Consider the following 12,923-nt stretch of genomic DNA (forward strand, 5'->3'; position numbering starts at 1 on the left):
GTAAATGTCTGCATCATCTCCTTTGACTCTCGCTAGCATTTGTCAGCTCCATTTACCCAACACCTGCCACAAACCCCAGCTGGAAAGTGTACCGGTCAACTGGTACCCATTCAAAGACTGGCATTCGAATTGGTGCCTGAAGGTTTGGGCAACCCTCTGGAGCAGAGTGGCGGGGTGGGAGCTGCAGGACGAGTGATGAGCTGCCAAAGATGATCACTTTCCATCAGCAAAGTGGCACCAATTGGATGAAATCTGTTGCACAAAAGTTACTGGGCAGGGGGAACTGTCCTGTCAAAGCACACCCAGGAATCCCATTCAATGCTTTGTGTGAACTACTGGACAGCACCATATTTTTGCATTTTGATACATTTTTTATGAATGCAAAATTGCAACTTATTGATACTATTAAAGGCTATTTATTTATTTATTTATTTGCTGTTGTTTATTGTTTATTTGTTGAATACCCCACCTTTTCAAGGAAGCCCGGGGGAGCGAACTGATCCACAATTTAAAAACAAAACAGAAACATCTAAAACAGTTAAAACATTCCAAGAGCAATTACAGTTTAAAATATCTAAAAGCACTTATAGCAGGCACCCCCCAACCTCCGGCCCTCCAGATGTTTTGGACTACAATTCCCATCATCCCTGACCACTGGTCCTGTTAGCTAGGGATCATGGGAATTGTAGGCCAAAACATCTGAAGGGCCGCAAGTTGGGGATGCCCGAGTTATAGTTTTAAAAACATTATTCCATCCAGTGATCTTGCAACTGCTGGGAACAGTGTTATTCAGCCACCAAAAGCCCGGATAAACAAGGTTTTCAAATTCCCTCTGAAAGTGAATAATGGCAGAGACAGGGGTGTACCCCACTAGGGAGGACTTTCCACAAGCAGGGAACCACCACTGAAAAGGCCCTGTCACATATCAATGCCAATGGGGCAGCCCATAAATGACTGTTTTCTCTAAGCCATTTCTCTAAAGCTGATTCAAGAGCAACAGAAAGTGAGTAGAGGATGGAGCACACAGAGATAACACAACCTTTGACAGCCATCCTTTTGAGAAATAGTGTGAATGAATTGATTTTTTAAATTTACCGGTATGTCCTCCTTATCCTTAGCAAGAAGCTCAATCACTGCACTACCTCCTCTCTTAAATACAACTGCAGAATCTTTTGTATACAATGAGATTATTTCCTGAACGTTTCGTTGCTGACGTCCAATTTTTAAAATTCAGAAAAAGTATATTATTAACAAATATTTTTTTTAAAAAATGTTACCTTAAGAAGTATATTTCTGGGTTATAACCTTTTCAACACAGCTGTAGCTTATACAGAGTGATTTGTACATAAAAAGGCACCTTGTCCTTTTGCTAAAAAGAAAGGAAGCTTAAAGATCAGAATCATTTGCTAAACCCTCAGCCGTTTCGTACAGAGTCGCAAGTGGTTGGCTTGCTGACTCCCTTTGCAGAAACAATGTCAGCGCAACCTTTCTGAGTTACGGTATAATATAATCCCAGTGGCACAGCTTCACTTTTACCCTGACTCATATTATTGCAAGCTCAGCGATTCTGTCTATAATTGCAAGGCTCTCAGGCAACTGTGCAACTGTTCACTGAGCAAAAAAAACTGACCTGGGGCCACAATTTGCATCGTTGCCATGTTTATTCTCTTAACCACATCCAAAACGGCTTTCATGAGGTCAGCTGTATCATTCAAGGCCAGCCTGAGGCCACTATTATAAAGGCAGCAGATGCACAGCAGTGAGACGGAATTTTCACCTGCATTTGGCACCAGGTGGAATCTTGTTGACAAACTACGTTTGGTGGAAGACTCCAATCGCTCCTGATTCCCAAACATCTGAAAAGCAACAGAAAGATGGTGTGATTTGTAGAAGAGTGGTAGGTGGGGAAGAAGTATTTATAATGCTTCTCGCACTCTGTGGGCCCCTCCAGACTCATGGGTTGTTGTTGTTGTTTTCTGCATGGGTATTCTGCAGCATGCCACTGATGCAATAATAGTGTATTAGTGGTGAATTCATATTGCACACAAAAGGGACGCGGGTGGCGCTGTGGGTTAAACCACAGAGCCTAGGACTTGCCGATCAGAAGGTCGGCAGTTCGAATCCCCATGACGGGGTGAGCTCCCGTTGCTAGGCCCCTGCTCCTGCCAACCTAGCAGTTTGAAAGCGCGTCAAAGTGCAAGTAGATAAATAGGTACTGCTCCGGCGGGAAGGTAAACGGCGTTTCCGTGCGCTGCTCTGGTTTGCCAGAAGTGGCTTATTCATGCTGGCCACATGACCCGGAAGCTGTACGCCGGCTCCCTCAGCCAATTAAGCGAGATGAGTGCTGCAACCCCAGAGTCAGCCACGACTGGACCTAATGGTCAGGGGTCCCTTTACCTTTACATATTGCACACAGCATTCTGTTTTATTTGCTGTTCTGTGATGCTTCCCCAATATTATTGAGTTATTAATATGCATCTGGAGGGACAATCTTATACTACAGTGCAATGAAAAACTGGGGAAAAGTAAACTGGAAGGTTTATGGTACAAGAAGGATTTCAGCAGGAGTTATGCGGAATGCACTGATTGGAAATGCAGCAGTGTGTCTGCCCCAAAACTTTTGCAGTTGCCAACAGCATTGAGAGCATAGAAGCACCCTGATATTGTTCTCATCCTTTTGTGCAGCATTCCTAGGCACAGCCTGGAAAGCCTTGGGTGAGAGTTGTCTGCTTGGAGCAGGGTTGCAACCCAGCTGAAATTTAGCTCCTGCTTGACAGATGGTGATGTAGAGCTGGGGACAGTGCATTGCAAAGAATTACTGGAGGAGAAAATTACTTCCAGTTCAAGAAGATTGGTCTAATAGCCGGTTTGTTTCTAAAGATATAATTATAATAGTGGGAGCTTTCTGAGTGAGTGGTTACCAAGGCACTAACCAACAGAAAAAGTGGTTGTATCCAGGAAACAGCACTGGCTGGCGAAGAATCACCCAGATAACTGTTAAGTTTTCCTCTGGAAATGCTTGTTTAATCTATAAGGGCATTTCCAGACTGTTTCTATTTTGGGGTGGGATTCAGACACACGTTGGCAAATTCAGGTTGCACAGTTAAAGATGATTTTGAGGAACAGACCATGTACCAACAAAGGAAGGAATCCTGGAAAGTTATTCTAACTGAGTTGGCATAACAAAGGAATGTTCTCCACCTGTGTGGGAATCTAGAGAAGGGAAATATTGGGAAAGGAACCCCTGAAGTTTCATTTTCAACTTTCTGCATGGGATTTGATTGTGCGGTGGTACAAAGGCAGCGGTTTATGCTGAACGCTGCATTTCTCAGAATTAATTTGTGAAGGGCTGCATGCCAGTGGTGGGTAGGGACAGAGTCAATGATGGGGCAGAGCCAGAGACGGAAATGTTCTACATGAGATGAGATGAAAGAATGGGGCAACTTCAGAAGACACTAGGACCAACCTTAAATGAGGTCCCCATGTAGCCCATTGCCTACCTCTACTCTAAGCAGTGCCGGATTTATGTATAGGCTAAATAGGCTGAAGCCTAGGGCCTCTGAATCTAGGGGGCCTCGCCAGCCCGCCCACTCCCCAGCGGGCAGTCTCCCCTCTCCCAAAATTGCAAACCCAAGACTTCATGTGAGGGCATGGCAACTCGGGCCTCTAAATCTAGGGGGCATCACCAGCCTGCCATCTCCCCAGTGCCACAGTCTCCCCTCTCCCAAAACTGCAAACCCAAGACTTCATGCAAGGGCAGCGCAACTCAGGCCCAGCAACTATGAGACTCAGGGCTAGCCAGTGGGTCCCAATTTGAAGCAGTGGGGCGCAATTTGAATTTTTTTTGTAGGGCCCCAGTTCACAGCCAAAGTTTGCAAAATCTTAGAGATATAAATAAAATCCATCTAGATTGCCCTGGTGTGGGGGCCCCCTTAGGAGCGGCCTGCAGGGTCCAATTTGGCCAAATTGCTCAAATTGCCTTAAGGTCAGCCCTGATGAGACTGTGCAGGGGTTGGACTGACAAGCCCAGCACCTTCTAGGTCTCTGGTGTCACTATTCAGAGTACAGACTCAAGGACTTGTTATGGAAATAAAGGGAGGCACTTATTGGAAATCAGTTTTGTCACCTCTCCCCCCCCCCCCCAAACCCTGAGAAAAATGAGCCCAGCCATCTTTTATTCACAGTTGCATAAGCACTACACTACAGCATGGCCATAAAGCTGTACATTCAACCACTGAAATATACACGCAATATGTAGCAATGGAGATTTATGTTACTGCTTTATGAATGAACACTGTGTTTTATGAATGTACTCTGTATTTTGTGAATTACCTAAGAGCCACCAATAGGGAGCTCTAGAATCTGACAGCTAACCAATTGGGTACTACCAAACAGCGCCCCCTATTGCTGAAAGCAGGTAACTAGCATGGAATGCTTCAGCTCAGCCTTTGCACTGTTGACTGAACACCCCCTGCTGTGCAGATAATGGAGAAAGCTCATAAATTGTATCCCTTCTGGCATCCTGGACAACTCTATTACACTATTGTAAACCCTGGTGCACCAGAAGCCCAGAATAGCAGCAAATAAAATCCGCTCATATGTCAGCGACTGATAAGACTTGTCAACCAGTTCTTCCAAAGTCTTCCTAAATTATAAAGCTCCAAAATGCAGGCCAAAAGAGAGCAAGTCTGGGAAGAGTGATGCATACAATGGGCACCACCAGTGAAAAGGCCCTGCTCCATGTAGCTCCTGCCCTGTCATTAGATAGGGTGCCCACTTGCCCTCCTTCTTGACCTGGAATGCTCTCTATTGGAATCTCCAGGTCCAATACAAAGACCATAAGAAGGGAGAGCAGGGACATTGACATTTCCAACAGCTGTTAATCAAGCAAGCAAGCACACAGGTCACCTTTGTCACATTTCTGGCCAGGCCTGCACTCAGTCTTGTCTTTGTACAATCTTGTTTGTCCTCAGTAACCAAAATTATATTATCAATATATACAAGCAGAAAAGTTGTTTTCCTTCATTTGCAAGGAATTGTACAAAACAAAGTGGCACTAATAAAGAAAAGTTCCTGGGTGGCAACAGAAAGCAAACTAAAAATACTTTTGCAGATCATCAAAACTATCCAGCAATATCAAGTTACAGGAAAACTGGTGCTATTAACAGTAATCTTTCTAGTTAGTTAATTGCAAGTGTGTTGCAGGTAGAAATACTGTTTGTAATGAAGTGAGAGAAGTAGTTTACTTGCTTGAATTAACAAATAAGAAAGTTTTGAGAATTTAAATTCTAGATTAAAATTGATTGCTTAATTGAGAAGGGGGTTGTAACAAAAAACACTGGGGCCTAATTTGAATGGTAGAGTGTCTGGTATCTGGTGGGGGATCTCATCATTTATTTCCACACTGTGGCTGCAGACCAAAGCACTCGTCAGGAGAGCTATGAGATTCAGGTGAGGGTCAGATGCCTTGTCAATCCCAGCAGGTATATAACAGGAAGACCCGGCCTGCCCAGGTTTACAAAGTTCAAAGTTATTGCAAAAAAAAAATAATCAGTGTTAATTTTATGCATTTTTAAAATCACCAAAGTATTTAACAATAATATCTTATGTCCTTTAGAGGAGAAACTGTGAATTTCTGAATTTCAAATACTCGTCATCATCCTTGGCTTCACTCAATTTTGTTTATAACATTCTTCCATTTTCTTCTAGTTGTGAGGGTGGGAGATGGGGAGGAGGTCTCACAAGTGGAGTAGCCTAGGGCCTCTCTTCATCTAAATCCAGCCCTGACTCTAAGGGGGTGGGCCCCCTGCAACTGAAAGCCATAATTGCTGTCCCCAGTCTCAAAAGAACACCTATTGTTTTAGAATCCCTTCAGCTTACATTTGGGGCAATATTGTCATCAGCGCTACAGGTAATGTTAGGGACACGGGTGGGGCTGTGGCGTAAACCACTGAGCCTCTTGGGCTTGCCGATCAGAAGGTCAGCAGTTCAAAACCACTTGATGGTTGTGAGCTCCCATTGCTCTGTCCCAGCTCCTGCCAACCTAGAAGTTTGAAAGCATGCCAGTGCTTGTAAATAAATAGGTGCCACTACGGCAGGAAGGTAAACGGCTTTTCCATGCGCTCTGGCTTCCATCATGGTGTCCTGTTGTGCCAGAAGCAGTTAAGTAATGCTGGTCACACGATCCAGAAATCTGTCTGTGGACAAACACCAGCTCCCTTGGCCTGAAAGCGAGATGAGGGCCACAACCCCATAGTCGCCTTTGACTGGACTTAACCATCCAGGGGTCCTTTACCTTTTTTAACTTAGATAACTTTTAAATGACTATTCCTGTTAAATACAGCAGGAACAACTCACAACCAGCTAATACAAATGCCATCCTGGAGTTCCCTTTCTCCATTTAACGGCTTCAATAAATAACAGCTCTCTGAATGCCTTGTAAAGTTTAGGTACTGCAAGTCATCCACCAGGTCATATGAGGACACAAGCCTATGGATTTTCCTCTGGCTTGTTTTCAAAGGTGACCTTACACAGGCCATTCCTTTCACTATACATCTTGCTGGCACTAAAACCCATATTTAACCTGGCAGAATGTGACAAGATGATGATGATTGCCAACTAACCCACGGCTGCAATTCTACCCACATCTGCTTGGGAGGAAGACCTGTGGAGCTCCATGGGATATGCTTCTAAGTAACCATAGTTAGGACAGAACTGTTAGCAAGAGATAAACTACAAGCTCAGTAGTAAATAAACTTGGGGGATAAAAATGATTGCTTAAATATCAACATCGGTCTATCTTTCTCCATTTATACTTTTAACATGCATAATATTATTATTAGCATTCAAACCATAATAATAAGATTCTCCTAGCCACCATCCAGGATGCGGTGGCGCTGTGGTGTTAAATACCATCTGTAAAACATCTTTATTAAATTTTCCCTTATCGCTTCACAAGCCGTAAATTTCCCACTCTCTTTCCACAATTTTCCCCATGATGATAATTCGATAGTTTTACCTATATCAGTGCTGCAGTCCAACATTACTTGGATCCATGTCAGTCTGGCTTCAGGATTCTGGCTTCATGGAAACTGCCTTGGTCACCCCCATTGATGACATTCACTGGAAGAGACACTAGGGGAAGTGTGACACCGCTTCTTCTCCTTGATCTCTCAGTGGCTTTTGATATTGTTGACCATGGCATCCTTCAGGAGCATCTCAAGGAGATGGGGGTCGGAAGAACTGTGCTTCAGTGATTCCTCTCCTACCTCCAGGGCCATTTCCAGAAAGCAGCCATGGGAGTTATCCTGTGGAGTCCACCAACAAGTGGAGGGCACTACATTTGCTATCCTTGATGTATAGACATTTACATGTGCCTTAGGAAGAGGGGTCTAGCCATGGCAATTAGTTATTTAAAAAAGAAGAGAAAAGGTCACTCAGAGGTAGCATTTTCAATTATTTAATGCTGGTAGCAGGCAAGAAGCAGTAGCAGCACCACAGCAGGTGGCACTGTGGGTTAAACCACAGAGCCTAGGGCTTGCGGATCAGAAGATCAGCGGTTCGAGTCCCCGCAACGGGGTGAGCTCCCATTGCTCGGTCCCTGCTCCTGCCCACCTAGCAGTTCGAAAGCATGTCAAAGTGCAACTAGATAAATAGGTACTGCTCCGGCGGGAAGGTCAACGGCATTTCTGGACGCTGCTCTGGTTCGCCAGAAGCGGCTTAGTCATGCTGGTCACATGACCTGGAAGCTGTACACCTGCTCCCTCGGCCAAGAAAGCGAGATGAGCGCCGCAACCCCAGAGTCGGCCACGACTGGACCTAATGGTCAGGGGTCCCTTTACTTTTAGCCACCATCTACTGTGTGTCAGGAACCTGCCCACGTTCTGTGATAAGTTTTATATATAAGCTAAGGTTTCCAGAAAGCCCCCTGCCAAGCTCCCCTCTGCGTGCATCTCAGGGTGACACCATATGTAGAGCCTTACATAATGTCTTCCTTAGAAATACTGTATTTCCTTCTTTCTGCAAAAGCCCTGTAACTTCCAGGTGTGCTGTCCTCCTCTGCCACAATAATCTATATGATGCCAATTTCAAACTATGATGCAGTGCTCTACCAAAGCTTGAAACAGCACAAGCCACTTAATTTCTTCCAGGAATAAATGGGTAAGAGACACTGCTATATTAAGTGTTGGTCAGAACCCAAAACGTGTTGAATGAAAGTCCACATTCATGTGACAAGTTAGTTGTCTGAGGTAAATGTTGTGAACGGCCAAAAGGTAAAGCTGCCCTGAGCAGTGTTGACACAGCTAGAAACTCAGATATATAAGCTAGACACCAAATGGCTCCTTGAACCAGGATTACTGTGGCAAAAACTGAATGCCTAGTTGCCATTTGGGGGCCACATGGCTCGAAAGTCGTATTTTTCAATACGACTTTTCAGTTCCTGAAATTTGTTCTGATTGTGCAGAAAAAGTTCTACAGGTTGTATTGCTAGTGCGTGAAAACAGTCAAGATCCAAGGATCCCTAGGCATGCACCTTTAGATGGTGGAGACGTCAGGCGCCATCTTAGTGCCCGTGCATCTTCATTTCGTCACAAGCCAGGTGCAAAATGTGCCTGGTAAATTTTGAAAGCTGGTGGAGGCTGACCCATAGGGCAAATGGGGCACTATGCCATCAGCCTCAGCCTTAGCCCTACCCTAGCTCAGCCTTTCGTTGACAGCGTTGGGTCTCCCTGCCTTGGAATTGACCAACCCCCAAGAGCACCAGGCACCACTGGGACACAAGGACCTGGAACATAAATGTCAGCATTCACTGACCTGCATGTCTAAAACTTGGGAAGGAGAGTGATAGATTAATATATGCACACTTCTTGGAGATTATTTTATTGCATTCTGCATGTTGTGCATTAATATATGCACACTTCTTGGAGATTATCTTATTGCATTCTGCATGTTGTGCATTAATATATGCACACTTCTTGGAGATTATCTTATTGCATTCTGCATGTTGTTTTGAGCCGCTTTGAGCATGGCTGCACCATGAGGAGAGGGAGTACAAATAACGGTGGTCACACTCTTGTATGAATGTCAACATTTCTGAACGGCCGGGGTGATTTCATTGATCCGGGGAATTCCATTTCTTCCCCTCGCTGGCTCCCCACTGCCAGACCCCTCACCCAACCTCGCCTGCCTCCGCCCCGCGGCACGGAGCTGCCCTGCCGCTCAAAAGCAGACGAGAGACCTGAGCATGGCAAGGACAAGGCCACGCGGTGGCGAAGCCGATGCCTCCCGTGACATGGCCGCTGGCGAGGAAGGCCCCTCCCCTCCCCTGCCTCCCTCTTTCTATGATCCGGGGTCCTTGCAGAGCGGCCGAGCACGCCAGAGAAACAGAGACACAGAGAGACAGAGCGCCCAGCAGCGCTGCCCCGCGCGCGGTGCATGCTGGGCCACCCCTCCCTCCCCGCCAGTCCTCCGAAGCTGCGCCGCGCTTGACACCCGTGCCTCTGGTCTTTTCTTTCCCCCCCTTCTTCTTTCCCCACTCCTCCTCCCTGCCCCCGCCCGGCCGCTCTCTCTCTCTCTCTCTCTCTCTCTCTCTCTCTCTGTGTCTCTCTCTCTCTCGTAATTCCCTCCCTCCCAACATGGTGGTGCTGGGCTCCGGGTGACCCCGAGCGGGGGGAGAGGGCGGAGGCGCAGCGCGGAGGCCCCTGCTCAGCCATCGCCGGCCATCTCGACAGCCGCGCGCACGCCTAGAGCGCCTAGGCGGCCTTCCCCTTTTCCCACTCACCTCTCAGGCAGGCCTAGCCGGGCCGGGCCGGGCCTAGCGCCTTCCCCTTCCTTCACAGCCCTCAGCGGCGGCGGCGGCTGCTACCACCACCGCCCTGCGCGCTCCGGCACAGCGGCCTAGGCTAGGCGGCGGAGGCCAGAAGGCGACGCGGAAGAGGAGGGGCGGCAGCGGCGGCGTCTCGCTGTCAGGGGGCAGCCCGGCCTGCTTGCAAGCGGCGCCTGCTGGGCCCAAGGCGGGAAGCGGCAGCGCCAGGTGAGTATCAGGGGGGAAGAAGGGCGGCCTCTCCCCGTCTTGGGCACTTGGTTCCCCTTCGCAGCCCTCCGGGGGGGGGGGTCGTGGGATTGAGAAGGCCGCCCCTTCCCTTCCCCGGCCGCACTTTTCGCCCTTGTGCGGGGAAGCGAGGGAGGAGAGGCGGGCGGGGAAGCGCCGTTCACAGCTTCTCCAAGGGCTGGTTCTCTCTGTTTTTATTTTTTGCCCAGGTGTGTTTTTTCTGCAATAGTGTGAGGGGAGGCAGCGGGGGTTTTGGGGGGGGAGCGCTAAAGTACCGGGTGCTCTGTGTCTGCAGCCCCGGGGCGCGCGTATCGGGAGCCGGGCCTGGCTTCGCATCGTAAGTGCCGCCGCCGCTGCTCGCCCGCCCCAGACAAAACATGCTTATCGAGGCCTTAAGACGGGAAAGTTGCCTCCTCGAGTGGGGCCAAAGGTCTGATAAGCCCGCAGCCTTGTTTTCCCAGCAGTGGACTCTGCTATTATTTTATATTACATACATATATTAATATATGATATTATATAGGTGGGGTGTGTGTTATTCCGTTGCTGCTGCTGGCCTGATCTAACCTGCTTTTTCCTTTGTTCATCCTCCTGCGAGCAGGCTTTCGTCAAACGTTTGCATGCAACATTTGTCCCTAAGAGTTAGGAGCGGGACTCCCGGTCCACGTGGGTAGCATGTCTGTTGGCTCTTCTGGTTGTGTGTAGTTGCCATCGAACTGAATTTTGTGGCGGCTGTTGTGTGTAGCTTGACGCTTTCCGAGTAGAATTAGAAATCCGAAATTTGCACACTTTCCCCACAAGGTTTCGCCTCTTCGGGTGCCTAAACTGAAATTGGCGTAAAACATTGTAGCTGTTCCTCGTGTAGCATTATAAACAACTATTCCATAACAAATGTTTACATTTAACTATGTTCTTTAAAGAAATTGCAAACTCTAGGCAGATTTGTTTGGATTCAGATTTGGGCTTCTGCAGTGGCAGTTCTGTTACTTCTGAAAATTTCCCAGCTAGAAAGCAGGACCTTAGCTCAGGTAAGCTCTACGCAAGGCAGTATATATGGTCAGTAAAGGGACTTGTTTTCCGTGTTCTGTAAAAATGATGATCAGAAGTAAGAGGATGGCTGACTTTTAAAATACATCTCTTCTAAAGATGTGGAAAATGTGAACACAATTTTAGAGCATGTTCAAGCATCGCAAAATCAACCTCAGGTTAACTCTAGCACCACTTTGCTGCTGTGTGCTAGACGAGTGGCTGGGAGCTTCCAGTCCATGGATCTGATAGGCCCACTGAGCCTCAAAATGTTGGCCCACCAGGCTATTTTTGGTGAGCCACATCCACCTTTCCCATGTCTGACTTACAGATTCTTTCTTTGCAGTTCTTGCCACAGCTACTTCTTCCTTTGCAGCTGCAGCTTGAATTCAGTCTGATGCAGGAAGAATTGGGAGCACAAGAGTGTGCACCATTTTGTCCTTTGCTGCTGTGGATTGAAGGTACAATCACCTGACACCATATGACAGCTGACTGACAGGTGGGCAGTCCCGCCCACTTGTCAAAGTGGCTCATGAAGGGCTGGATATGTATGCATCCAGCTGTCTGATCCAGTTGCATGCCCCTGTACTAGTTTTTTAAAGTCCAAATGCACTTAGTAAAACTCTACAAGTTAGGTTGAGGAACAAGTCTGACAGGGAAATAAACCCATACTAGATATTTATTTGACTGAAGGGAGTAGAAAAAGTACACCAAGCTGGTGCTAGTGATGTCTGTAAGATATTATAGTTAACTTAAAGCTAAAGAAATTTTCTTCTCACAGTTTTTATACCATGAATGTGTCACAGGTGTGGATTTTAGTGGCAGTGTTTGCTGAATCTGATGACTGCAACCCCTAAACATAGTCCAGGGTTTTTGATTAAGGGACGGAAATTCTTACAGCCAGATCTATGCCACTTCTTTTCCTTCAGCTGTTTCAGTGTAGGCACGCCAATCTCAACTATTGAGATATTCTTGGGAGGTTGAGGGTGACAAATGTGCACTCTTTGTTACTTCTGGTTACTTCTGAGTTTTGGTGGTTGTGCATGCACAGAAGCGCCAAATCGCAACCCGCATGTGCTCAGACGCGCTGCTGCGGGTTGCGAACGTGCATCCCGCACGGATCATGTTCGCAACCTGAGCGTCCACTGTATTCTTCACTAAGGATAGAATCTCCACTACCATCATTGGATGTTGTAATTTAGCTTGTATGACCCCTCCATTGCAGCAAAAAGGATTAACTGTATGATCAGGAGGGGTTCTGAAGTAGGAGGGAGTTTAAAATAAGCCTGGTCCATAGTCCATTTGGTGACCAGTTTTCATCTTGTATGTATTTCCCTGATTCTGGCAGACTTCAAAATAGTAATACCCAAGTGGGACCTTAAAGCAGAGAACACTTGCTAAAGTGAGAGCAGTTTTCTCCAGCAAAGGAGATATGTGTGCATAAGTGGATGCAAGTACTTGTTGAAAGTATAAAATGCATGGGATATGTATTCTGATTCAGGGGTCGCTACTACATGCGACACAAGCATCTAGAGCTGGATTGGGGATATAATATTATCTTCACAATTCAAAATACTTAAGGCAATATATATTATATTTGTGGGCGTTATTCTAAGCACAGCAACTATAAAGGAAATGGTTCTATAGTCTGATATCCACATGTTAGAAAAAAAATCTAGTGCAACTAGTTCCTTTGCTGTGAAAGAGCCCTAAATGTCTTTTCAGATGCCTTTGTTGTAAGGCTTTTCTCCATTCCCATCATATCTCTCCCCTCCTTTTTATTGTTGGCTCATCATCCCTGGCTTGCTGGAGCTGATGGGAGCTTAAGTTAAGCAACAACCTGAGAGCT

The 12,923-nt window shown here is 46.7% G+C and overlaps 1 protein-coding gene across 5 annotated transcripts in view; it reads left to right on the forward strand.

Moving 5' to 3' along the window:
* Positions 1-9,445: 9,445 nt before the first annotated feature.
* The window catches only part of UBE3A (ubiquitin protein ligase E3A), a 36,541-nt gene continuing 33,063 nt past the window's right edge, over positions 9,446-12,923 (forward strand). For 3 of the 5 annotated variants that reach the window (XM_081001310.1, XM_081001312.1, XM_081001314.1), the window contains exon 1: positions 9,446-10,033. The gene's annotated coding sequence lies outside the window, so the exon portion shown is untranslated. Of the gene's footprint in view, positions 10,034-11,420; positions 11,536-12,923 lie in introns of all 5 variants that reach the window. The other 2 variants (XM_081001311.1, XM_081001313.1) reach the window with 1 other exon arrangement.

Source organism: Podarcis pityusensis (genome assembly GCF_964106645.2).
Source record: "Podarcis pityusensis genome assembly, chromosome: 4".
Classification (NCBI taxonomy): domain Eukaryota; kingdom Metazoa; phylum Chordata; class Lepidosauria; order Squamata; family Lacertidae; genus Podarcis; species Podarcis pityusensis.